This window comes from Myotis daubentonii, chromosome 2, assembly GCF_963259705.1.
Source record: "Myotis daubentonii chromosome 2, mMyoDau2.1, whole genome shotgun sequence".
Taxonomy (NCBI): domain Eukaryota; kingdom Metazoa; phylum Chordata; class Mammalia; order Chiroptera; family Vespertilionidae; genus Myotis; species Myotis daubentonii.
The window spans coordinates 103,684,783-103,711,952 of record NC_081841.1 but is presented as its reverse complement, the minus strand read 5'-3'; the positions used below and the strand labels follow the sequence as shown (position 1 = coordinate 103,711,952).

The 27,170-nt window shown below is 43.4% G+C and overlaps 1 protein-coding gene across 2 annotated transcripts in view; it reads right to left on the bottom strand.

The window, feature by feature from the left end:
- MTUS2 (microtubule associated scaffold protein 2) overlaps positions 1-10,675 on the bottom strand; it is a 421,538-nt gene extending 410,863 nt beyond the window's left edge. For both annotated transcript variants that reach the window (XM_059684080.1, XM_059684081.1), the window contains exon 1: positions 10,583-10,675. The gene's annotated coding sequence lies outside the window, so the exon portion shown is untranslated. The remainder of the gene's footprint in view (positions 1-10,582) is intronic.
- Positions 10,676-27,170: the final 16,495 nt, after the last annotated feature.

Sequence of the window (27,170 nt, the reverse complement as noted above, 5' to 3'; positions counted from 1 at the left end):
ATCCATGTTGCAAATGGCAAGATTTTATTCTTGTTATGGATGAGTAATATTCTATTGTTTATATGCACCATATCTTCCTTATTCATTCACTTATCCATGGACACTTATGTGCTTCCATATCTTGGCTTTTATAAATCATTCTGCAGTGAACATAGGTGCATAAACCTCTTCAAATTAGTTTGTTTTTCATTTTCTTTAAATAAATATCCAGATATAGACTGGATAAATTGTATAATATTTACATTTTTAATTGTTTGAAGAACCTCCATACTGTTTTCCATAGTGTCTGTACCAATTTACATTCCCCTTAACAGTGTACAGGATTCCCTTCTCTCCACATCCTCACTAACACTTGTTATTTTTAGTACAATTAAACAAACAAACTTGTAACTTTAATTATATTTTTAAAACAAACAAATTTGTAAGTAACTAGTGTTTAAATATACAAGATATTAACTTTCAAAGTTTTAAAATTAAATAGTATTTTTAAAAATAGCTAATTAAAATATTAAAATCAAATGACCTAAGAAGTTTTTAAAAATCGAATAATTTCCAAATCAAAGATGGACACATAAACTGAATGTCTTTAAGCAAGTTTCTAAAATAAAAGGTTGTGTCAATATAATCTAGTCTTCTAAGCAGCCCTAGCAAGGGTGGGGAATGTCCGACCCTCGGACTGCATAAGACTCTCAAAATCATTTGGTCTGGTCCTGCCAAGGCATTAGGAGTGAGTTAATTACATGTTTGACCAATTATAGCAGGCTAATCTTTAAACTGATAATTTTGTATGGCCCACGAATGATGTTATAAATATCCAAATGGCCATTGGCATAAAAAAAATTCCTCGCCCCTGAGCTATAGGGTGTTCTAGGAATTAATAATTTTTGCTATTTTGGTGTAGACACAAAAAGAGTGAGGTCATCTCTTCGATTTACTGAGTACTATTTGTGGGACACCATTAAGATAACTACATCATTAAAGACTCTTGCTTCTAAGTATTAATTTAGTTCTTCTTATTATTACTTGGTTAACAATGCTAGAGTAAATATAAACATTTTGTTTTCACCAACATACTAGAATTCTCTTTGTAACAAGGACAATTTCAAGCACTGTCTAGTTAGCCAACATAATGGTTCATTTTGTGTGTCTATGTGGCCGGGCCATGGTTGCCCACTTTTTGGTCAAACACTAGTCTAGATGTTTCTATGAAGGTATTTTTAGATGTAATTAACATTTAAATCAGTGGATTCTGAGTAAAGCAGATTATCCTCCATAATGTGGGTGGGCCTCATCCAATCAGTTGAAGGTCTGAAAAGACGGAGGCTCTTCTGGTGAAGATGAAATTCTGTCTCCAGTCAGCTTTCAGAGTCAAGCTGCAACTCTACTCTTTTCTGGATCTCTACCCTATCAACAGGTGGATAGGAGTGAAAAATGCGCCAGAGAGGCCGCTGATTACAAACAATGGAAGCTGAGCTAAGGACTGAATGGCCTCACTGAATCGGCCTGTGCACTGAATGGCCCCTGCTACCACTGGAGGCTCTAAAGATCAGGTTACAGAAAATCTCTGCAAACTGTAAGGAAGTATAATACTGACAAGAAGGGCTATAGGAAGGCAGATAGTGAATCACAACGACCCACTGAACCTCATTACGATGACACAGATATTGCAAGAGACTCTTCCACTTTGTTACTAAAATGAAAAGAGACACACATTTGCCATAGGGTGACAGCAATTGCTGTGCTGCTCGTCAGCTAAAAGGAGAAATTGCACAACCTCATTATTTCTAAAGTGGGAGCCACATCAAAACTGAGAGGACATATGGGACCATCAGATTTACATGCACAGCATGGGGCCCTGCCAACATGAAGTGGGTTTGAGCTCAGGATGCAGTGACTCTTTTCAGAAATGTACAATCAAGAGCGGTTGTTACTAAGAGGTCCAGGACCTTGGACATTTGGATTCTTCTAACCCCACACCAGGAAAGCTTCCTGTACCTGACTAAGGCTCAGACAGACTGGAACACAGACCCCATTCACTTGAGGCCCCCACAGCAGGGCACAGAAAGTGGCCCCAGAACTGTTTGTCTCCAATAGCAAATTTAACTCTGTATAGACACACCTATAGTTACTGCCCTTTGAAATTTATTCACAAACTATGTGGGTGTTTCCTAGATGCCAGGCACTACTTAGATATTAAAGCAGCAGCAGTGACCAAACAAAACTGGCAGCTTTGAGAAACGTTTCTCCAAAGAAGGCATACAGCAGGGCAACAGGTACATGAAAAGATCCCCAGGATTACTAATCATTAGAGCAATGTACAATCCAGTAAAATCTACTCATTTCTTTCTTTTTTCTCTGTTGTTCAGGTTGAATAAATTCTACTATTATATCTTAATAATTCCTGTTCAATGATTCAGTTCACTGATTTTTTTCTCTGTCCCTTACATTATTCCCTTGAGCCCATCCGTTCAGTTTTTTGCTTCAGTTTTATTTTTCAGTTCTAAAATCTCCACTTGGTTCTTCTTTCTATCTTCCACATCTTTGTGGAGGCTTTCTGTTTTTTCATTTGTTTTGTGTGTTTGTGATTGCTCTTTGAAACATCATTTGCTTATTGAGTTATAATTCAAGGACCATAAAATTCACCCTTTTAAACTGTACAAATCAGTAGTTTTAGCATAACTACAAAGTTCTGCAGTCATCACCACTACCTAGTTCAGAACATTTGTATCACTCCAAAATGAAACTCTATCTCCATTAGCAATGATTCATTTCCCTGTCAGCCACTAACATACTTTCTGTCTCTATAGATTTGACTGTTCTATACATTTCATTTAAATGGAATCAAACAATATTTTGTTTATTCATTCATATTATTTACAACTAGAGTTACGGTGCATGAAATTCACACACTGGAGGGGGGATGTCCCTCACCCGCCTGCACCCTCTCCAATCTGGGACCCTTTGGGAGATGTCTGACTGCTGGTTTAGGCCTGATTCCACAAGGATCGGGCCTAAACCGGCAGTCAGATATCCCTCTCACAATCCGGGACTGCTGGCTCCTAACTACTTGCCTGCCTGCCTGCCTGCTTGATTGCTCCAAACCACTTCTGCCTGCCAGCCTGATCACCCCCTAACTGCTCCCCTGCCAGACTGATTAACACCTAACTGCTCTTCTGCCAGCCCAATCGCTCCCAACTGCCCTCCCCTGCTGGCCTGATGGCCCCCACTGCCCTCTCCTACAGGCCTGGTCACCCTCAACTGCCCTCCCCTGCAAGCCTGGTCCCCCCCCTCAACTGCCCTCCCCTGCTGACCTGATCTCGCGCCCAACTGCTCTCCCCTGCCAGCCTGATCGCCCCCCCCCCAACTGCCCTCCCCTGCTGGCCTGATCTCACCCTCAACTTCCCTCCTCTGCTGGCCAATTTGGTTCTGATTGGTCAGTTTCTATGCCAGTCAGCATCAAAAACTCCGCCTACTAGGCAGCCATTGGCTCCTTACAGTTCACCCAGTTTGGTTGTGATTGATCCGTTTCTATGCCAATCAGCATCAAAAATTTCGCCTCCTAGGCAGCCATTGGCTCCTCACAGTTCACCCGGATTTGGTTCTGATTGGTCAGTTTCTATACCACTCAGCATCTCTGGGCCTATCAATGGGGCCTGATCAGAAAGGCAGGGCTGATCAGCAGCCCTGGTGGAGGCCTGGAGAGAAATGGAGGCATGGCTGCTGGAGAAAAAGAGAGAGGTAAGTGCTGATCAACAGCTGCCACAGAGGCTATGGATCAGACCCTGCTTCTCTCTTCGGGCCTCTCTCCCGGACTGATTCACAGCCCCCTCAGCAGTCAGTGCTGGGTAACCATACCTGCAGCCACAGCAGTCAGTACTGGGTCGCCACAGCAACCCAGCGCTGACTGCAGGACTGACTTCCGGTTGGTCGAGTCTCCGGTCATGACGGACCCAGGGTTTTTATATATTAGGAGTTTTTACTATGAAAAATGTTGTGAACATCCATGTATAAGTTTCTGTGTGGGCATACATTCTCAGTTCCCTTGGGTATATACTTAGGAGGAGTGGAATTGCTGGGTCATATGGTAACTCTATGTCTAACTTTTTGAGGACCTGCCAAACTGTTGACCAAAGTGCACCATTTCACATTCCCACCAGCAGGGGATGAGGGTTCCAGTTTCTGCACATCCCTGCCAACATGTTATCGCCTGTCTGTTTTATTCCAGCCATCCTAGTGGGTGTGAAGTGAGACCTTTACTGTGGTTGTGATTTGTACTTCACTAATGACGTGGACATCTCCTCATGTGTTGTTGAAGAATATTTATGATGGCTGCTCTAAAACCCGGAGATAATTCTCACATCTCTATCACCTCAATGTTGGCATCTATTGATGCTATTTTTTTTCTTTCAGTTTGACATCTTCCTAGTTCTTGCTATGACCAATGCTTTTTCATTAAAACCTGGGATTTGGGATATTACGTTATGATGTTATGAGAACCTGAATCTTCGGACACTGCTCTGATAGAGAAAGGTAGGGGGAGGACACAGCCTAGTTACCTTACTGACAGGCTGGGCCACAAGTCCAGGTTCCCTACTTGGCTTCCAGTGAACTGCGGAAGGAGTGTGTGTCCTCATCACCACTGGGGGTGGTGAAAGCCCTGCCCTCCCCTAGGCCTCCTCTGATACACCCCCGTGGGGAGGCGATGGGGCCTGTTACTGCCAGGTAGGGGCAGAGGTCTGGGCTCCTTAAGCAGACTTCTCTGTCGTCACCAGGCAGAGGTATGGGGGTGAAGTAGGCTCCCACCTGGTCTTTGCTGGCATGGGTGGGAGTGGGGCTACATTTTTTTCTGTGGTGTCTGACTGAAGCACAGTAGTTATTGTCTAGGAGTTTTCTGTTCTGCTAGCCTGCTTGTTCATGGCCCTTTGGCTAAAAAATGCTGGCTTTTGTTAGGGCTTTTTAAATTGCCCATTGGCTGTTCTGGGTTGCTGGCTTCTTCTGCTCCTTGTCTGGGATATATGACATCAGAAAAAAAAAAAAACATAATAAAAAACAAGGAATTCATCACTGTGCCATTCGCCATTCTCAGGTCCCTAGCTGGCCTGCCTTCTCTCCACCTCTGAAACCCTTCCCATGTAGGCTTTATATATAAAGTACAGAGCTTTTCATTGTCTGGCGGGACAATAGGGAAAAATATGCCTGTGCCATCTTCCCAGAGGTAGAAGTCTTTTTAAAATTGTAACCTGTTGTCCTGGCTGGTGCTTCTAAGTGGTTAGAGCATCAGCCCATGCACCAAAGGGCCTCAGGTTTGATTCCTGGTCAAGGGCACATACTTGGGCTGCAGGTTCTCTCCCCGCCCGTGACTGGGACATGTGCAGGAGGCAACCAGTCGATGTGTCTCTCTCACATTGATGTTTCTCTCTTTCTCTCCCTCCAACCCTCCTCCCTCCTTTCCGCTCTCTCTAAAAAGCAATGGAAAAAATATCCTCTGGTGAAGATTAACCAAAACAATAAATTTGTGATCTGTCTTTTTAAAACACTTTTAATGTTTTTGGTTAAAGCTTAAACATAGAAATAGCTTTCAAGTAAACTATACATTTCCTTATCCTTCTGAAACATACGGCATTAAAATTAATTCCACCTTTTGACAAAGTTCAATAATACAAGCATCCATGGCTATGTATTTATTTATTGCACCAGACTCGAGTTTCTATGTGACAAGAAATCTGCCCTCGCAGCAAATGGGACCCGCTTACCCAATTTTGCCAGCTCCTGTGACCGCCTGTTCCTTGTTTTAGTCCTCATGCTTGCCAAGGTGACTGCCTCCGAGAATCCCCACACCTCTTATTTTAAATTTTATTTTATTGTTTAAAGTATTACAAATAGTAGTAATCGGCTGCTTCGAATAGACAGCAGGCTGAGAGACTGGACAGTCACATCTTTTAGAGCTATTTTTAAACAATAGTAAACAGACTCCACTTCATACACAATATATGTCTGACATCCATCTGGCTTACTTTCATTTCCTCACCATAGTCCAGTTAGTTAAGTTGGACAATAAGTGATCTTAAATACCATGATGTGCTACTACATTATAGACTCATTTCACCTTCACTGAGATCAGATCAAACAGGCATGTCTCAGAAGCATGATTTTTCAAGATGTCTAGGCTAAGACCTGGTTAAAGGCAGACCTAAGGCTTAGTCTCATACCTTCTACCATGAGCATGTTACAAAACATAGAACACTGTGTTCCTAATTCTACCACATGTGGTCTGTGGACACACAGGAGACTTTGCCAACCACAGATTGCTGGTGAAATGTCCTCCTGGTATTTCTACAAACCCACTGCCCAGGGGGCAGGCGTGAGATCCCAGATAAGCTGGATGCTGGGGCTTCCCAACGACTGTGCTAAGTAAGTAGGAAAAGCATATTAAATGTGCACACCTAATAAGCACTTGGAAATTTTTTCTTACATGATTACTGTTAGAGCATAACCAACGCTGACAATTTCTGCACAACAGGTTATAGCACCTGTTAGCTTCAGGAACGTGCTGGCCTCAGAAAACATGTCCCAGAGGCATGTTTTTTCAAGATGTCCATCCAGGTAATTAACTGGATAAACACAGACATTAGGGCTTAGTCCAGCCGTGGGCAAACTACGGCCCACAGGCCGGATCCGCCCGTTTGAAATGAATAAAACTAAAAAAAAAAAAAGACCGTACCCTTTTATGTAATGATGTTTACTTTGAATTTATATTAGTTCACACAAACACTCCATCCATGCTTTTGTTCCGGCCCTACAGTCCAGTTTAAGAACCCATTGTGGCCCTCGAGTCAAAAAGTTCGCCCACCCCTGGCTTAGTCTCATGCCTCCTACCATAGACATGTCACAAAATATAGAACACTGTGTTCCCGAACTCAGTGACATTCAGAATCAGGTCCTACATCGGACTGTAGGCCTCATGCCCATCTCTGCTCTTGAGAGAGATACTTGGGCCCTAAGCAAGAGTGTAAGTTTAAAGTCATAGTTCTAAATTCACCTGTTAGGCCTCAGCAACTTACCTGAATATTTTCTGATCTTACATAAGGAAATACCTTTGTTTACTGAGTTTTGATGAAACTTTGGAGAGAAGAGAAAACAGAGTGCAAAAGAAATATGATATTCAATGAGTGGCAAATATAATTACTGTTATTGATTTTTATGTATAAGGAAAAGTCTGCCTCTCTATAAAGAGAAAGGATACCAAATACTACCCCTTGGATCAAAGTACTGAGTTCACTTTTGGTCTGGTCAGAATCCACTCAGCTCTCCAAAACCAGATCTCTCTGTACAGTGTGGTACCTCCCTTAACACAGATGAAGGGCAGACACAAAGCCCAGATCATAAAACTACTGCAGCTTCTAGAGCAGTGGTTCTCAACCTTGGCTGCACATTAGAATCGCCTGGGAATCTTTTTAAAATCCTGATTTCTGGGTCTCATCCTCCGGAAATTCTGTTTCTTCGTTATGGGGTGGGGCCACAACATTAGTAACACAGAAACAGAATTTCCGGAGGATGAGACCCAGAAATCAGGATTTTAAAAAGATTCCCAGGTGATTCTAATGTGCAGCCAAGGTTGAGAACCACTGTTCTAGAGCAAGCATGTCAAACTCATGGCCGGGCCACATGCAACCCACAATGAATATTTTTGCAGCCTAGCCAATATAACAGTATGTAAGAAATGTTTTAATAGAAATTCTGTAACTTAATTTTTACAATATCCTGCTATACATAATTATTAATAATGAACTACAACGTTCGCTAATGACCGATTACTATAATCATGTTTCATTCATTTCCCTTACGCACCTTTCACACAGGCGCACCAGTTCTCTCCACTAATACCAGCAGTGAATATTTTAGCAGCCGATTGCTACGTCATTAGTCTTGGACTGACTTGTTTGGTGTGTGCAACAGGAAATATTTTGCTTTCAGAGAACAAAAAAAATAGGTTTATTTGCGTTATGCTTATTAATTTGTGCAGTTATTCAGTGTCTGGTGAGTTAATGTTCAAGAAAAAATATTAATTTTTATTAAAATGTTCTACTATTTTAAGTTAACAATTACTCATTTATTTCTGCCCTTTGTATTATGTCTCTATCAAAATAAGCCTATGTTTCTATGAAAATTGAAGCTTTTGTTTTTTTTGCGGCCCACATAAACTTAAACCTTGTTTATTTGGCCCAAGTTAGCCTTTGAGTTTGACATGCTTGTTCTAGAGCAGGGGTGGGCAAACTTTTTGACTCGGGGGCCACAATGGGCTCTTAAACTGGACCGGAGGGCCGGAACAAAAGCATGGATGGAGTGTTTGTGTGAACTAATATAAATTCAAAGTAAACATCATTACATAAAAGGGTACGGTCTTTTATTTCAATAGTTTTATTCATTTCAAACGGGCCGGATTCGGCCCGCGGGCCGTAGTTTGCCCAGGGCTGTTCTAGAGGGTAGCCGTCTTCCTCTCCACCCCAACGCACCTTCTCCCCACCAGCTCATCCACCCAGTCTCCCCAGGACTGCCTCCCTCACGCTCTCAACCACTCCCTCTCTCCCTTTCATCTTCAAGGTACAGTGTGTAGTTTGTGGGTGTTTGTTTTGTTTCCTAGCCATGCACATTCCCCTAGAGCAGGGATGGGGAATGTCTGGCTGCTTTCGGCCCTGGAATCATTTGGTCTGGCCCTGCCAAGGCATTACAGGTGAGTTCATTAAATGTTTGACCAAATATAGCAAGCTAATTTTTAAGTTGGTAATTTTGTATGGCCCTCAATATGTTATAAATATCCAAACGGCCCTTGGCAGGAGAAAGGTTCCCCGCCCTGCCCTAGAATATGGGTCTTTGTTTTACGTTTCCTACCCAGCAGTCCTACCCCTTTCAACACAATCCTTCTGACCTTTCATGTCTCCCATTCTACTGGATTCCCCTTCCTTTGAAAAGAGACGTTGGTTGTGAAACCTACAAGTCTTGGTGGGATGCTCCACACACAGGTGGGAAACCAGCACTCAGCAGGGGTGGGTACAGAGAGAACCAGAGCATCTGGGCCGCTGGAGCCTCACCAAACGGACGTGGAAGGACCAACAGCCTGTGGTGGGACAGAATCCAAGGGAAATTACTACCCGGGCTGGTGGTAGGGGTGGCAAAAGCTGGTGAGAACTATGGCAGAGAAAATCTAATGAATGAGCCAAGAAAATGCATTAATGTCTAGAGCAAAGCAAGGTGTCTAGCTCCCATGACAGCCAGAGCAGCGGGAGCATGCCATCAGGCGCGCACGGGTCCTCTTAAGCTTCAGGCTGGGCCCTGGTGGGCCCTTCTCTTCAGGGCCAGGTTAACTGGGTGGTGGGACTGTGGCTGGGATGTGAGGGTGACAGAGTGCCCGCTCTGGCCTCACAGAGAAGGGTAGAAAGGAATAATGGAAGATGGGATCTGAAGGGAGAATGGGGGTAAAAGGTGATTGTCTTGGAAATTAAACCTTCATTTTAGCAGTGAAAACCATCTCATACATGAGCATCAGTTTTCCTGGATAGTCACCTAGAAAAACATCATATATATGGGTCACTCTGAGCTCCTCAGTTAAACCAGTCTTTTTATGGCAGCATCATTAAGCTATTTATAGTGAGCAATTAAAGATAGCCTAAGTGGGCCAGCACAGTCCTATCTGGTGGCTCTGGCTGGGGTGCTGCAGTGTTAGCAATGAGATAAAGGCTTTCCTTAAATGCCAGGTGACACAAAGGCCTTCTCTAGAAACTTATAAACCCGCCCTGAGTTTGTTTTTACATTTCACTTTTTACAGTCAATGTAATTATTCATGCAGTGCATTATCCATGATGTGACCTACATTGTAGGAAAGTTCTCAAAACTTATCCAGTGCCAGCAAGTGGCTGCATGTGGCTAGAACATGTGTGGTAGGAGACAGTGTGGGAGGGCACAGAGGGCACTGCCTTTGGACCCAAGAGGACCAGAGTCTGAATCAGGACTCCACAAGTAAACAGTGCACTGGAAAAGTCAGGCTCTCGAGCCTGTTTTCTCACCTGTGAAACCAGGACCTGTCAGCTTACTCTGTAGTACTTTTTAAAAAAAATTTTATGAGAGAGAGAGAAACACTGATTTGTTTTTCCACTTATCCATGCATTCAATTGGTTGATTCTTGCACTAACATGTGCCCTTACTGGGGATCAAACCTGCAACCTTGGTGTATGGGGGCAATGCCCTAACCAAGTGCTTTTGTATACAAAGTGCCTCGTGAATTTTGGCATCTCTTTCAGGGACAGTCCACTGAGCACATGACAATGAAATCAGGGTTATGAAGAGACTTCTACATACACCACTCCACTCCAACCACTCTCGAGGTGAACTTCAGAGTCAAACTCAGCCCCTGTGTAAATGCCCATGCTAGGACCCCAATGCTGAGCATTTCCTCGTGACCTCATCACTCCCTCCCTCTCCTCACACATCCGCTCCACCAAATGACTGCACAAACACATCTGCTTATGCTGTTCTTGGAAGGCCAGCCTCCCCCCTGCTCCAAATACGGACCTGATCCAAATCATACCTGTGTTTCAGGGCCCCCTCAGATGAGACCTGCAGTCTTCAAGGAGATTCCCACTACCAGAGCTTCCAGAACCTCTCATCTCAGCACTAGCCATGTCCCTGCATTACGAGAACATTAATGAATAAGGAATATACCCTCGCCCCTAACTCAGTCCAGTGTGTTCATGTAGAATGTGCTGCCAAGGCTCTGGGTGCATGGAATAGTGGGTGGAGAAAGCGATGGAAGACAATTTTGTTTACTTCTAGGACAGAAAACTTGAGCAGTCTATGTCATCTGCAACACTTTGAAATTAAGTGACACAATGGGATCTTAACTCGGACATGTCAGCACTCATGGTGTGAAGCCGTAAAACTTCTGTGATTCAATGGCCACAATTAACAGAGTGAAAAGGCAACCTATGAAGTGGGAGAAAATATTTTCAAATTATATATCTATTCAGAATATATACAGAATTCCGAAAGTCAACAACAAGAAGAAATAATAATCCAATTTTAAAAATGGCAAAGGACAGACATTTCTCCAAAAGAAAAAGATACAAATCACCAACAAGTATATAAAAAGATGCTACACATCACTAATCATTAGGGAAATGCAAATCAAAACCACAGATATCACCTCGCATCCATCAGGTTGGCTACTACCAAAACAGAAAATAAGTGCTGGCAAGGATGTAGAGAGACTGGAATCCTTGTGCACTGCTGGTGGAAATATAAAATGATGCAGCTGTGGAGAAGTTCCTCAAGAAATTGAAAATAGAATTACCATATGATCCATAAATTCTACTACTGGGTCTGTATCTAAAAGAATTGGAAGCAAGATCTGGAAGAGATACTTGCACACCCATGTTCAGAGCAGCATTATTCTCAATAGCCAAAAGGGAACCACGTGTCCACCCATAAATGTGGTGTCTACATGCAATGGGATATCATTCAACCTCAATAAAGGAGCAAATTGTGACACATGCTGCAATATGGGTGAACCTTGAAATAAGCTAGTCACCGAAGGGTAAATGCCATGATTCCACCTCTATGAGGTGTCCAGAGCAGTGAAATTCATAGAGACAGGAAGCAGAATGTTGGTTGCCAGAGGTGGGGCAGGAGGAAATGGAGAGTTTACGTTTAATGGGTACAGAGTTTCAGTTTTACAAAATGAAGAGTTCTAGAGATTGCTTATACAGCAATATGAATGAACTTCACACAGTACTGATCTGACACTTTAAAATGGTTATGATGGTGAATTTTATATTATGTGTATTTGACCACAATTAAAAAATTTAAAAACACTAAAATATAAGAAGGTGGATGAGGTAGTGACAAGTTAGGCTGAAAACTGAGAGAGGCTGGGAAAAGTGAGAAAACCCAGAATATATCCTTGGGCTCCGGGCGCCAGTACAGAAGAGTATTGCCCATTAAAATGGACCAAATCGTAAGGAACAGAAACCCCAATTCCAGCTGCTCAAAGTCAAAGCCTGGCTACACTCATCTGGGGAAGAGATGTTACTGTTCCACCCTGGGGAGGTCAGCCTTCCCATTAAATGGGCAAAAGAGTCCCTTCTATGCAGCAAAGATTGAAAAACAAGGTATATTCTTAATTTTTAAAAAGAGTTTGAGGGCAAAGGACCTAAATAGACACCTTTCAAAAGAGGACATTCAGAAAGCCAAGAGACATATGAAAACATGCTCAAAGTCACTAATCATCCGAGAGATGCAAATCAAAACAACAATGAGGTACCATCTCACACCTGTCAGACTGGCTATCATCAACAAATCAACAAACGACAAGTGCTGGAGAGGATGTGGAGAAAAAGGAACACTTGTGCACTGCTGGTGGGAATGCAGACTGGTGCAGCCACTATGGAAGACAGTATGGAGTTTCCTTAAAAAACTGAAAATGGAACTCCCATTTGACCCTGTGATCCCACTTCTAGGAATATATCCCAAGAAACCAGAAACACCAATCAGAAAGGATATATGCACCCCTATGTTCATAGCAGCACAATTCACCATAGCTAAGATCTGGAAACAGCCTAAGTGCCCATCAGTAGATGAATGGATTAGAAAACTTTGGTACATCTACACAATGGAATACTATGCTGCTCTAAAAAGAAGGAACTCTTACCATTTGCAAAGTCATGGATGGAACTGGAGAGCATTATGCTAAGTGAAATAAGCCAGTCAATGAAGGAAAAATACCACATGATCTCACTCATTCATGGATAATAGAGACCATTATAAACTTTTGAACAATAATAGATACAGAGGCAGAGCTGCCTCAAACAGATTGTCAAACTGCAGCGGGAAGGCCGGGGAGGGTTGGGGGGCAGGAGGTAAGGGGATAAGAGATCAACTAAAGGACTTGTATGCATACATATAAGCATAACCAATGGACATAAGACACTGGGGGATAGGGGAGGCTAGGGGACTGTCTAGGGCGGGGGGGGAAAATGGACACATATGTAATACCCTTTGTAATACTTTAAGCAATAATAAAAAAAAAAGAGTTTGAACGCATATATCCTACTATTACACTATGTTCTTTTTATGTCCTATAAAATATACTATAGTCTATAAGGCAAAAAAAAAGAAAAAAGAAAAAAATGAAGCCACTTCCATGATTTATAAGTTGGTAACCCAGCAGGGCTGTGGGCAGAGGCCCCCAACCTGTACTGAGCTTATGAAATAGAAGCTCCAGGCAGGGAGGTAGAGAGCAGACACCTGCGCCGTCCATGGGCCCAGAAAAGGTAGGCTCCTTTCCTTTGCACAGGTGTGGACCTGCAAAACCAGCAATGGCTGACATTATCATAATGAGAGCTCTATGTTACAAGGTCCATGGTGCTCCAAAATATGTTGCCTACAAAGTCATAAAGCCTTCTCTGACATTTAAACAGATTAAAAGCAGGAATTTTATGCCCTAACCGGTTTGACTCAGTGGATAGAGTGTCGGCCTGTGGACTGAAGGGTCCCAGGTTCGATTCTGGTCAAGGGCATGTACCTCGGTTGCGGGCACATCCCCAGTGGGGTGGGGGTGCAGGAGGCAGCTAGCTGATCGATGTTTCTCTCTCATTGATGTTTCTCACTTTCTGACCCTCTCCCTTCCTCTCTGTAAAAAATCAATAAAATATATTTCAAAAAATAAAAAATAAATAAAATAAAAGCAGAAATTTTATGAGATTATAGGAATAAGCAATATTGAAATGAGAAAAAGAATCTCAGAAGCCAACAGCCTAGTTTCGGATTCGCACCCACACACACTTCCACCTGCATGAACACTTCTAATTGAGGGCACTGTCAATACCGAAGGAGACAGCCCATTTTATGATAGACAGCTCTGAAGACTGATAACGTTCCTGAAAAGGTGCCTCCCTGTCACTTCTACTTCTTGGCCTGAGCCTTATCTTCTTAAAACAGAGAGATTATTTTAAATTATTTAGGTGCTTTAGGATCGTTTGAAAACACTCCTACCCACCATGATGTAACATATAATTTGCTTGGCGGTACACGCACACCACACAAGTCAGTAAACAGTCTTTTCGTAGCACTAAGGCACAAAGTTCCTGCTCTGGAGAGCTTAGATTCTGGAGGTCAGAGTAACAGTAAAATTATTTTCTTAGCGAAAAACAGTTAACACCGTGATCAATAACCTGCCTGCATAAAAATGCTTGCTGTGAAAATAAACTGTCATCTTTGAAGAAGGAATAGATGGCCTGTGAATTCTGTTTGAATTTCAAAAGAAAATTTCCCTCAAGGCATAATCAATATACTTCAAACTAATTATAGGCTCAACCAACCCACTAAAATTTCCAATTGCCAAGAATCATAAGTTGCTCCTTTCATCCATTATCTTGGACAAACAAATATAATAAAGTTGTTTTTAAATCGTGGGTAAAAATTTGACCATGTGGCAAATTCATCCTATTTTTTAAGAAAACAAAAAATGTTAAAAATGGGTTCTATTTCTAAAAATCCCCTCAACTACTTCCTGGAAGAGTGTCATACATACAATTACTTATTAATTTCCTTTCTCTGATGAAAGGTATGAAACATAAAATTAAACAAAAAACTGACTTCTCATGTTTCCCTTAAATGTGCAGTTTTAAATGTGAATCAGCCACCTCTGGCAGCCCCGGGAGGGGCTATCATGCTGGATTCCCTGCGCACAGGGCAGGCACTAAAAGGTGATGTTACCAGGGAGGCTGCTTGGGGTCCATGATAAGAGCTCAGTCATCATTTGTTCCCAGTAACAGTCACAAACCTTTTTTTTTTTTTTTTTTTTTTTTTGTAAAAACCAAAAGATCTCATGTAACTTTGGTAGCTACTTTGAAGATTTTTTTCTCAATGAATAATTCACTCACAAATATGTTGGCTAAAGTTAACCTTTTTGGTACTTCATCAGAATAAAATCAATTTACAAATTTTATTCTCAAGCAGTTTCCTTCTATAAAATCAACACTGGCTCATGCATTTCAAAGCAATAGCCCAGCCCCTGGTCTTTAATGAAGTCCCAGGTGACCTAAGCACCATTAAGCACCAGGGAGCACCAGGCCTTTGAAGGCACCCCCTGCTTTTCAGTGCATTCCTTCAGACCCCAAACACAAAATTCCAGTGAAAACTTAATTTAAAAAATCAAAGCTCAAATTAGGATGCTCATAAAAAGTAATATAAAACCTTATATAAGCCATGGTAATGAGAGTAAGCTCAATCACAAGAAAAAAGATATTTAGTTAAGTAAGATTTTAATTATTGCTACTCAGAGATGTCTTTAATAGGTGGCAGAGGCGATTCAATATCCCTATAAACTGAAAATTAACTGCAAAGAGCCACAGCATATTTCTTTGCCTTACTATCCTGTAGCTCCAATTGTCTTTCCCCAAATAATTGCTCACAACCTATGCACATAAATTTTTCTCCATCTCAAAAAAAGTCTAGTCCTTTGGCTTATCAACATCTCAGGCAAAGGGACCAAGTAAGCCACACCTGCCCAAGGGTATCAGTTCGAATCCTTGACACATGGCTGTATCCCAGAGCCTGTTAGGAATGCAGGCTTAGGCTCCACCCACCCTGATGAATCAGGACCTTTCCTTGTGTTCCTATTACATGTTCCATGTTCTATTTGTCTATGTTTTTATATCCTTTACTAAATTATAAGCTCCTTGCCCTGCCTGGTTTTGCTCAGTGGATAGAGCGTCGGTCTGCAGACTTAAGGGTCCCAGGTTCAATTCCGGCCAAAGGCACATGCCAAGTTGTGGGCTTAATCCCCAGTGTGGGGTGTACAGAAGGCAGCTGATCAATGATTCTCTCTCATCAATGATGTTCCTATCTTTCTCTCTCTCTCTCCCTTCCTCTCTGAAATCAATAAAAATACTTGGGAAAGAAAACCTAAAGGAACTAGGACTTGTTGAAAATTCCCAGCTTCTGGGCAGAGATCATATCTCTGCTGCTACTGGGAAACATGGTCTAGTGATGAAGCCAAAGCTATAACTGTAAAATACTTTGATAAGACTTCAGAAAGATCTAAGGCAGTGCCCTAAACAATTGTTAATTCATAAGGCCTCAAGGAAGTTTAAGGTTATAGTCCCTCAGCAGCCTAAGAAAAAGCCCAAGGCAGAGAAAGGTTTATTTTCAAGTGAATTTTGGGTGTGGCTGTTGTCAAATGAAGTTAACCCAACAATATTCATAAAAGACATATCTCTATCTTCCTCTCTGAAATCAATAAAATATATTTTAAAAAATTATAAGCTCCTTGAGGGTAGGAATATCTTACCTTATATTTTATTGAGCACATTAGTCCCCTAGCAGAGGGACGTAGCAGTTACTTGCATATTTTCTGAAATTATTCATATTTAGGGAAAATAATATAAAAATTATTACAGAAACAACAGCAACAGCAGCTACCATTACTGCTTCCCAAATGCCTGACACTTTAAGTTCCCTCCAATCTTATAGCAAAACTTCCTTTCTGAGAGGAATCCCTGTGCCTGGTGACAGAGTAACCCTGGTGGCCCAGATCAGAGGTTCTCAGGTCCCCAGATAAGCATCGTCAGCCTCAGCTGGGAACTTAATTTGGGCTACAGGTACAATAATATGCATGAGTACCAGGAGATTTTCACCAAAGAAATGTCATAACTAGGTCCAGCCACCTGTCAGTCACATGCACAGCAGGTTTGCACAATGACGGGTGTATGTACTGTGCATTTGTTAGGCCTATTTTGTTTATCCCTTGTCACAATGAGACTAAACTATCTTACTAGTACACAGACCCAAAGTTTCTGTAAGAAAATGAGAATTTCTTTCTAAGAGAGATTTTACCTTGTTTTTTATTCATGTCTCACTTGCCACACATTTTCCGTCAATGATGTTGGTGTGGGATTGTGTCTGTTTTAGCTGTGTTAACTTTGTTACCTATACCATGAAGGTCAGTATTTACACAAGATGTGAAACAAACAGGTTCATATTCATGGGCTTTGGGATATGTCCATTTAAAATCCATGACTCAGTACACGAGTGTCAAAGTGAACATTCGGGCACAATGAAGAGCAGTCAGTCATGGAGACATGGGGCAATGCAGCTCCTCTGAGAAGGAGAGCATTGATAAGAATAATATAAGTGGTAGCAGATTGAAATGTGCTAAACAAAAGAGAGAAAGTGAGCAGCCTGAAATCATTAAAAGGAACTTTTAATGGCGCTGGTTCAAATGGGCATGGCATTTCTTTTCTGTTGCCTCCTGTAATACAAATACATTCCCAGCTAAGTCAGAAAGATGGTTATGGGGCTCTACCAGATTACTCTGGTCAGTTCCTGAGAAGTCTAGAAATGTGAAATAGAATGAAAGAATTACAAATGCAGAAATTGATTTCACAGTTTGTCTCTTATTATTATACTAGAGGCCCGGTGCACAAAAATTTGTGCACTCGGGGGGGAGGGGGAGTCCCTCAGCCCGGCCTGTGCCCTCTCGCAGTGTGGGACCCCTTGGGAGATAACGACCTGCTGGCTTAGGCCTGCTCCCGGGTGGCAGAGAGCAGGCCCAATCCCTAGGTGCAGCCCCTGGTCGGGCTCAGAGCAGGGCCGATTGGGAAGTTGGGGCGCCACCCCGTCATGCACAGAGCAGGGAGATTGGGAGGTTGTGATGCCACCCTCAGTCACAATCAGGGTAGGGCCGATTGGGGGGTTGGGGCACCGTCCCCTGTCACACTCAAGGCAGGGTCGATGGGGAGGTTGCGGTGCCACCCCCTGTCATGCACAGAGCAGGGCCAATCAGGGGGTTGGGGCACTGCCCCCTGTCACTCACAGAGCAGGGCCCATCAGGGGGATTGGGGCTCTGTACCCTGTCATGCACAGAGCAGGGCCCATCAGGGGGTTGGGGCGCCGCCACTCTCACACTCAGGGCAGGGCCGATGGGGAGGTTATGGCTCTACCCGTCACACACAGAGCAGGGCCCGTGGGGGGGGGGGGGGAGTTGGGGAGCTCCCCCCTATCAGGCACACAGCAGGGCTGCTCAGGGGGTTGGGGCGCCTTCCCATGTCACGAACAGAGCAGGATGGATAGGGAGGTTGTGGCCCCGCCCCCTGTCACACACAGAGCCGCAGGGCGATCAGGGTGTTTGGGCGCTGCCCCCTGTCATGCTGATCCCGGTGCCGGGAGGCATATTACCCTTTTACTATATAGGGTAGAGGCCTGGTGCATGGGTGGGGCCGGCTGGTTTGCCCTGAAGGGTGTCCTGGATCAGGGTGGGGGTCCCCACTGGGGTGCCTGGCCAGTTTGGGTGAGGGGCTGAGGGCTGTTTTCAGGCTGGGAGTGACTGAAGTTCCCAACGGCTCCTTTTTTCCTTTTTTTTTTTTTTTTATTCTGGGCCAGCTTTAGCTTGAGGCTTGGCTCCAGCTCTTAGGCCTCGGCTGAAAGTAGGTTTCTGGCCTTTGCATACAATGTTGCGAATCTGCTGGCTGAAGTCCGGCGGTATTCGTTACAATGTTTCTTAAACTGCCTGCTCAGAGGCCTGCAGCCGCAGGCGGGGAACGTTGGTTTCCTCCGTCACTGAGGCAAGCAAGCCTCACGTTAGTTTCAAGCTGCCTGGCTGCCGGGCACAATCTTGGCTGACAGTTAATTTGCATATCTCGCTGATTAGCCAATGAAAAGGGTAGTGGTCGTACGCCAATTACCATGTTTCTCTTTTATTAGTGTGGACTAGAGGCCCGATGCATGAAATTCGTGCAAGAGTAGGCCTTCCTTCCCCCAGCTGCCGCACAGCTTTCCTCTGGCACCCGGGACTCGGGCTTCCCTCGAAGCCCCGGCTTCATCCAGAAGGTCATCCAGAGGACATCTGTTCTAATTAGCATATTACGCTTTTATTATTATAGATACCGGAACTACTGAAATAAGGGCACAGTTCAGTGAAAAAGCACAACTCCAAATATGATCACTTTCATGGATTCCCATTTTAAAGTAAATAAAATTATCTCAGATGCCTTTCAGTGTCTTAAATTGAAATTTTTAGTAACTCAAACCACTTAACCCACTGGCTTGTTTAGCATCTAGTCCAGGGGTGGGCAAACTTTTTGACTCGAGGGCCACAATGGGTTCTTAAACTGGACCGGAGCGCCGGAACAAAAGCATGGATGGAGTGTTTGTGTGAACTAATATAAATTCAAAGTAAACATCATTACATAAAAGGGTACGGTCTTTTTTTTTTAGTTTTATTCATTTCAAACGGGCCTGATCCGGCCTGCGGGCCATAGTTTGCCCACGGCTGATCTAGTCAGAAGACTACTGATACAATTAAGCAAAACACTTGGCCTTTTTGTGGCTCTCTGTGCCTCAATTTCTTCAATAAGAAATTCCTTTCTATTTTTGGAAATGAAGACCCCCCAAATACAATGTTGGGAGAACCTCACAGTTGCATATTACATATGCTAGTATAAAAGGGGAATGAGGTAATATTATTTTTCACATGAAATTGTATTTTTTGTTTCCTCTAGACTACATGCCCTAAAGATTCTAACATACTTTGTGATATACCAACTACTGATTTTTTAAAGAGGGTAAGAAAACATTTGTATCGTTCTAATATCACAATAATCAGAAGGATAGGGATATCTTTCTTTTACTATATTAAAAAAACACACAAATACATTTTAATGAAGTCAGTCATGTGTAACAGTAAATTAACTTTAATCTTCATATTCTCAGTGGCCTGCATGCTTAAAGGGCTGGATTTGGGAGATGTGCTTATTCCTAGGCATACAGGACCGCTGGATAAACAGAAAGGTGTGAATCAGTGGCTAGAGTCTATAAAAGTTGCTCTTCTTTCAAAGCAGTAAAGTGGCTGAGACCCCAGGCCCATCACAACATGGTGTCTTCTTCTCCCCAAAACATATTCTAAGTCCCCACCTTCAGTTCAGGGATCAGCAGACCTTAGTATTGCTGTCCTAAGCCACAGGCACTTCCACTGCCCCTCAATCAGAAACCAGAGCACTGTAGCCACGAAGAGGGCGACTCCCCCCACCTCCCCCCAACCCCCATTGCCCCGGCTCACTCTGGGCTTCACTCGCAGAACACCAGCTGTCTACCTTCACTGACCCTAACACAGCTGGAAAAGCTGGTGTGGTGCCAGGATGCTGACAGTAGAGGGGGGTAGGGAACCCTTCAGGCGGCTTACACTGCCCTCCTTCTCCTGGGCACCAACTTTGTTTTTTGTTTTTTTTATCTAAAGCCACAAGAATCTGCTTCCTCAATTATCCTTTAACTCAAACTTTACGCCCATTCCTTGCCTTACCTCCACGCTGTGAAGGTAGGGGATTCACAGTGTCCTTCAGGTGAAAAAGCAATCACCTGGTGAAAGTCACGTCATATTCATGTAGCACAAAGGAACAAATTGGAATTATCAAGGAGGCGAAGTCGCATAATATTTTGAAATATTAACAGATGGGAGCCCCTCTCCCCGCTCCACACTTCCGTTGGCAGAGTCCCCGCTCAGCGTGGCGGTCATTCTGCATCATCTCCTCAGAATCAATATCTCAGAGGAAAGCAGAGACATCCGAGTCAGTGCTCGGCCTTAGGGCTTCCAAAGCCACTGGAGATGCCTGAGGAGGAAGAGGCTAGCTTGCCACCCACACACCCCTCCACCAGCACCGCAGGCCAGAACAGGTCCTCCGCACAGGAGTGAGTGGGCCCTGAGGAAGGCGCCCTCACTCTTCCCCAGGCCATGCTGGGCCTCCTGCAAATGAGTTCACCAAAAGGCACAGGCGCGTGAGCACAGGGTGAGGAAGACACCAGTGCTTTCTTGGCTGTGAGCCATAGACATCCCTGCAGGCTCCTGGAGATGATAAATACAACTGGAGGCAAAAACTAGGTCAGGACAAAAGTCAGAGAAATCACTGTTATCTCCAAGTAGAACACGTAGCCAAGAGAAACCCATATAACAATAAAAGGAAAAGAAGTTACAAATCAAGTTGAGTTTCAGACTTGTTAGAGGAGCTGGAGCTGATAAAGGAGCCAAAGTGCTTTCCTGCTGATGTCAGAGAATCATGTAACTGTCTCAGCACCTAACAGTCTCCAGAGGGGCTGTAAAGGACACAGTGAGAAGTCATGTCAAGTCTGAGAAGTTCTTTTTATTTTCTAACACAAAATCTGGCCTCTAAAGTCCTATCTGGTCTTGAAGCACAGCCCAGAAGGAAAGCAAATACAACTATAAACACATTGACTCAGTCTCAGGATCCAAGCATTTAGATCATCCAAGGGACGGTCATCAGATAATAATCTGTGGGAATGAAAGGAAAGGGCGTGCGCGGACAACACAGATTCCAGAACCTAATCATAGGGGACAGCATGTGGTAATTATTACTGTCAATAGAGTCACTTATGCAACTCAATAAATGTCTTCAAGAGAACATGTCTATAATAATTTAAGACCAAATGAAAACCAAGTGCTTGTTAGGATGTAGAGCCACTGGAACTGCTGACGGGAGCATAAATTGGTAAATCACTCCAAACCTGCTGTGCAGCATCTCCTAAGACTAAACATATTACACCCCAGGACCCTGCCATTTCACTCCTGATTATACACAAGGAGAAATTAGTTCTTATGTTCACCAAAAAGTTCATAACATTATTACTTAGACAAAAAACTGGAAGCAAGCCAAATGTCTCTCAACAATAGAATGGATAAAGTGTGGACTACCCTTACAATAGAATACTTCACAGCAATAAAGAAAAAACTACACATGCCATATGCTGCCAACACAATGTGCAGCAAAGAACATATTCTATGGCTCCATTCACATGAAGTTCCTGCTCAGAAAGACAATTCTATGGCGATTGGAGTGGGGAAAGGATGGGCAGGGGAGCTGGCTGGGGTTCTGGCAATATTCTGTTATCTTGATGTGAATGGTTGTTATACAGATTTATACACATGTAAAAATTCATCACGCCATACATTTAAGGTGTGTGCCTTCATTGTATGTCAGTTATCACTCAATGCAAAAGTAAACTTTTAAAAAATCAAAACACAAAACTTTCACCACAAAGGAGGCCAGCTCTGGTCAGCATTGATGGTACCTGTACATCCTTACATACAACATAATGGTGTGAAAATCAAAAGGTGCCCTTCTCTCTAAAAGTATAAGCTTGGAAACGACACAACACACTGACTTACAAATCCAATTAATGAGTAGGGGGGAACAGAAGAAAACAGGATCCAATGGGAGGAACACATGAAATAAACTTCACAACTGATGTCCTATATAATAAAGAGGTAATATGCAAATTAACCCTCACACCCTCACAAGATGGATGCCTATGACCAGGCTGGCAGGGGGGTTAGTGAGGGACAACCAAACAACTGAACAAGCAGGCTGCGTGGAGTGACCAGGCCAGCAGGGGTGGCAGGGAGGGACGACCAAATGACTGAACAGCAGGCTGTGTGGGGCAACCAGGCCAGCGGGGGGGGGGGCATGAGGGGTGACCAGGCAGGCAGGGGAGGCAGTTAGGGGCGACCAGGCCAGCAGAGGGGGCAGTTAGGACCAATCAGGCTGGCAGGGGGAGGGGGAAGTTAGGGGCGACTAGGCAGGTAGGCAGGTGAGTGATTAGGAGCCAGTGGTCCAGGATTGTGAGAGGGATGTCCAACTGCCGGTTTAGGCCCGATCCTAGGGCCTAAACCAGCTGACGGACATACCCCAAGGGGTCCCAGATTGGAGAGGGTGCAGGCTGGGCTGAGGGGACTGCCCTCTGTGCACGAATTTCGTGCACCGGGCCTCTAGCCTATTATGAACAGCATGAGCTGACTTTTGTGCTACAGCACACAGTTAATCTATTGTTTGCAGGCATGTGTGATAGATTTATTTCATTTTCCTGCAAGAAACTTAATTATGACATTTTGTAGAAGGCTGATGTCTAGTTCTAACTCCACTCCTGGGACATGTCATCTGATAATATAAAATGTGTTTATATATATAAAAGCTTCCAGAATTTGTTGCATTTAAAATGGGTTTCAGTGAATTCCCATTCCATAAGTCCAATTGTCTAACAGCCATCCAGACTTGAAGTCAAAGAATCCTGAGGCGGTTTCTGCCCGAGAATCCCATATAAGCTGCATCTCACAGAACAGCAGTCACCGCCATCTCGGAAAGGACCCGTGGGGAGGCAGCGCAGGGAAAGGAAAGAATAAGGGCCCTGGTTCAGACAAACCTGTAGCCTTAGCTGAGGGCTTATTTCCTGGAACCTTGGTTACCTTATTTGCTAAATGTGAGAAACAAGACACACCTTTTCAGAGTTATTGTCAAGACAAAACAAGGAAACAGCCACTGGACTCTAAGCCCCGTACAAGCAGAAATCCTATTCATACATGCTGTGATGGTTAATTTTATATGTCACCTTAGCTAAGCTATGGCATCCCATGGTTTGGTCAAACACTAGTCCAGATGTGCTGTAAAGGAATGTTTTAGATGTCATTAACATTTATAATCATTTGATCTTAAGTTAAGCAAAAACCCCTCTATAATGTGGGTGGGCTTCATTCAGTCACATGAAGGCCTTAAGGGCAAAGACGGATGTTCCTCAACAAGAAAAAAAATCACCCTCAAGACCTGGCCTGAGATTCCAGTTTGCCAGCCTACCCTATGGCCTTCAGACTTGCCATACCCACTAACCTCAGCCAATTCCATAAAATAGGTCAAGCAATTTCCCTTTACACACACACACACACACACACACACACACACACACACACACACAGGGTTGGGAAAGTAGGTTTACAGTTGATTATATGGACAATAATACAATAGTTAATAAATAATAATACAAGAATTAACTCTGTGTTTTGCACACTCACAACTGTAGACCTACTTTTGCCCCTCCCTGTAGGTCCCTCATGTTGGCTCTGTTTCTCTGAAGAGGCCTAATACACACATTGAATGTGTACATAAAGTGCCACAACCATAACAAGTTTACGGTAACACACAGCACAATGTTAGAACCTCACCTCCCTCTTCACATGATTAATTACCCACTGTGCAGAAACTGTGCCCTTATTTTGTGTGTATATTCCATATTTTAATTATTAAAAATGGTAAAATTTATGTATTGGCTGCTTACTATGAGTGGAGCACTGTTTTATTTTAAGCGCAGAACAACAGTGTGAAAGGAAGGTTAGCTCTCTTCTGCCACAGGGATATTACAGAAAAAAAACCCAATCTCAGGGGCTTGTGACCACAAACACTTATTTTATTGCACCTGCACGTGCATATCCATTGAGACTCCAGTGATCTCGCAGGCTCCAGGTTGAGGTGGGTTTAGGTCTGTTCTGTTTCTCACTTTGGGGCCTGTTCTCAGCACGAATTCCCTGGGCACACAAGCACAGTTACACCTCCCGCCGCATACCACTCACCTATATTTCACTAGCAAAGGCAAGCCACTGGCCATGCTTAATGTCAAGGCCCTGAGGAACACGCTCTCACAACCAGGTGGCCACAGGCAGGGTGTGGAAGGACAATACTGTAACAGAGTGTGAAAAGGTGGGCTCAGTGACTCAATCTACCCTGAGTACCTGGTCCAAAGTCAGGGAGCAGCCAGTGAAAACCAGGACCCTGGACAACCAGGTCCAGGTGCGCCTACTTGACTGTCCTAAGTCTTCTAAAACAAACAACGATAAAAATGCAGCAGCCCTGTCCGGGTAGCTCAGTTGGTTAGAGCGTTGTCCCAGTATGCTAACCAATGAATGCATAAATAAGTGGAACAACAAATCGATGCTTCTCAATAAATAAATAAATAAAATATATATTTTTTTATTTTTTAAAAAGGTAGCAATTTTCAACCCCACTATCTGCAATTACCTATATAGTTTTTTTCAGCGAACTAGGGTCCATCAGCCATATCCCACCCTCCAATCCAGCGGTTGCCAATCTTTCGGAACTCATGGACCACCAGTTGGCGACCACTGCCAATCCATAGGTATCTTATGGTTACTAGCAGGAGTACCACCCCTTAGGTGTGTGGGAGCTAATACTAATCACTACAACTCTATCCAACCAATTGAAAACATGCCAGATTCTACTCTACTATAGTAGGCACTCTAGGTGAAATTCCACTAGGGGAGCAAGGCAGGCCATCGAAATCCAGTGACTGAACTAAACTAAAAATCATTAGTCTTATTAAAATCTATCAGTCCCTAAAGTGCTAAAAAAGAAAAAGAAAAAATCTTAGATCTGAGACGTTCTTCTAAGTGAAGTCGCCAACCATTTCTCTGTACAGTGTTGAGTTCTATATACTTCCACTCTACCTTTGGTTCAAACTGAAAGAGAGGGGCCCCAAATTCTAAATCTGTCCAGCAAGGAAACAGAAGCGCTAGGGAGGATCATGCCTGACTCCCATTCCCAGCAGCAAAGTAAGAGCAAGCAAGCAGGTCTCCGCCCCACCTCACAACATTCTCCATGTCCCAAGCCAATCCAGTGAACCCACGGCTTCCAGGGAAGGCCCTCAATCTACCCTCGGGATAAATGACAAAACTGCCTTCAGGCTGCTGCTGGCACATTATGCCGGGCAACCACATTTTAGTGGCTCAATCACAATGCCAGCTTTCTCAAAGACAATCTTCTACTTAATAGATCATTTCACTTGTAAATATACCTACTTTTAGGTCATCAGGCAAAGTAAGTTACTTGAAGAAGAGAAAATGAAAGAGTACAGCCCATAAATGTGTGTGTTTTTTTTTCTTGTAAAGTTTCTCAGATTAAAACAACTCATGACTGAGCTAGCCCTTCAAAATCTCAGTGGCATGTGGGTTACACTCTCCTCCCTCCAGCCCAGGCCCTGCATCTCCTCAGGTTTCTCTCCATCCTCGATGCCCCTATTCCACCTCCTCCACCCAACCTTCCCCTCCACAGATCACCAGACTTTTCTTCATAAAACCCTCATCAGATCATGTAACTCTCATCCTCAAAAACACATGATGGCTCCCTAGTACTTCCCCGCTCCACAACGGGGCTTTCACCTCACTCACTGGCCAGAGCGCACTCCTCAGGAGAGCAGGGCCGAGGCCACCATGGCCATCTTGTCTCGGTGGTCCAAGCAGCAAGCACACACCTCACTCCCAGCAGGTGCTGAGAAGTGCTTGTTACTGAGTAACCCTGGTTTGGGCTCATTTCCTGCTACATACAGCTCTCCCTCCCCACCCGCTATGGTACCATCGCTCTCTGGCCGCGCCCTGAACACAGCGTGGACTGTCCTCCACACCTCTGCCTACCTGGGTTCTCAGCCTGGAAGGACATTTCCACCCATTTTCTGTGCATTGATATCCTTATTTCAGGCCAAGTTAAAATGTCAAGTTTTGGGACTTTTCAGGTTTTTCCCACTGAAATCGTTTCATCTCTGTCCAGAACTAATTTCCTAGTGCTTTGTACCATTGTTTATCTGTCTGTCTCCTCCATTTTAAAGAACTTAAAAGTGGGGCATTTTAAAAATACATGCTTAGCACAGCATTTTGAAGACAGCAGTACATAAAACAAGGCTGATTGAATCCAAACTCATAGGCTGCTGCAAAATTTACAAATTATACTTGTATTTACATCAACCAAAAAGGTAATTTTGTTCTTACATGTTTGACATTTAAGTAGGAGAAAATTTAATGACTATAAACACTATAACACCTAGTTTATCCCACAAGCATCATAAAATCCTGATTATCTGGTACTTTCCTGCCCCCAATATCCTGGTAAACAAAAATCTAATGGACTAACGCAGATCAGATGCCCATTTACACCCACATTGCAAAATGAACGAATGAACAATAAACAGCACACACTTCAATGGTCTTCAGAATCATATTCTAGTAAACATTATGGTTATTTCAGCAACTAAACAATTACACTGATCTAAGTCGCTTACATCAGATTCCATTTTCATTGCAAATTATACTACATGGTTTTCCAGTACACTTTTGAAAAGATAGTTTGTGGAACTTACTAGACTACATTTCAAGTGCTACAAAGATTACTGACCATTTTAATTAAAGAGGTTAAGTCAGAATGCACAATCAAGTACAAAAGTTACGTTTATTTTTTTAAAGCAACCTAAGAAAAGAGACCAGAGTTAGACAATACGGTGGC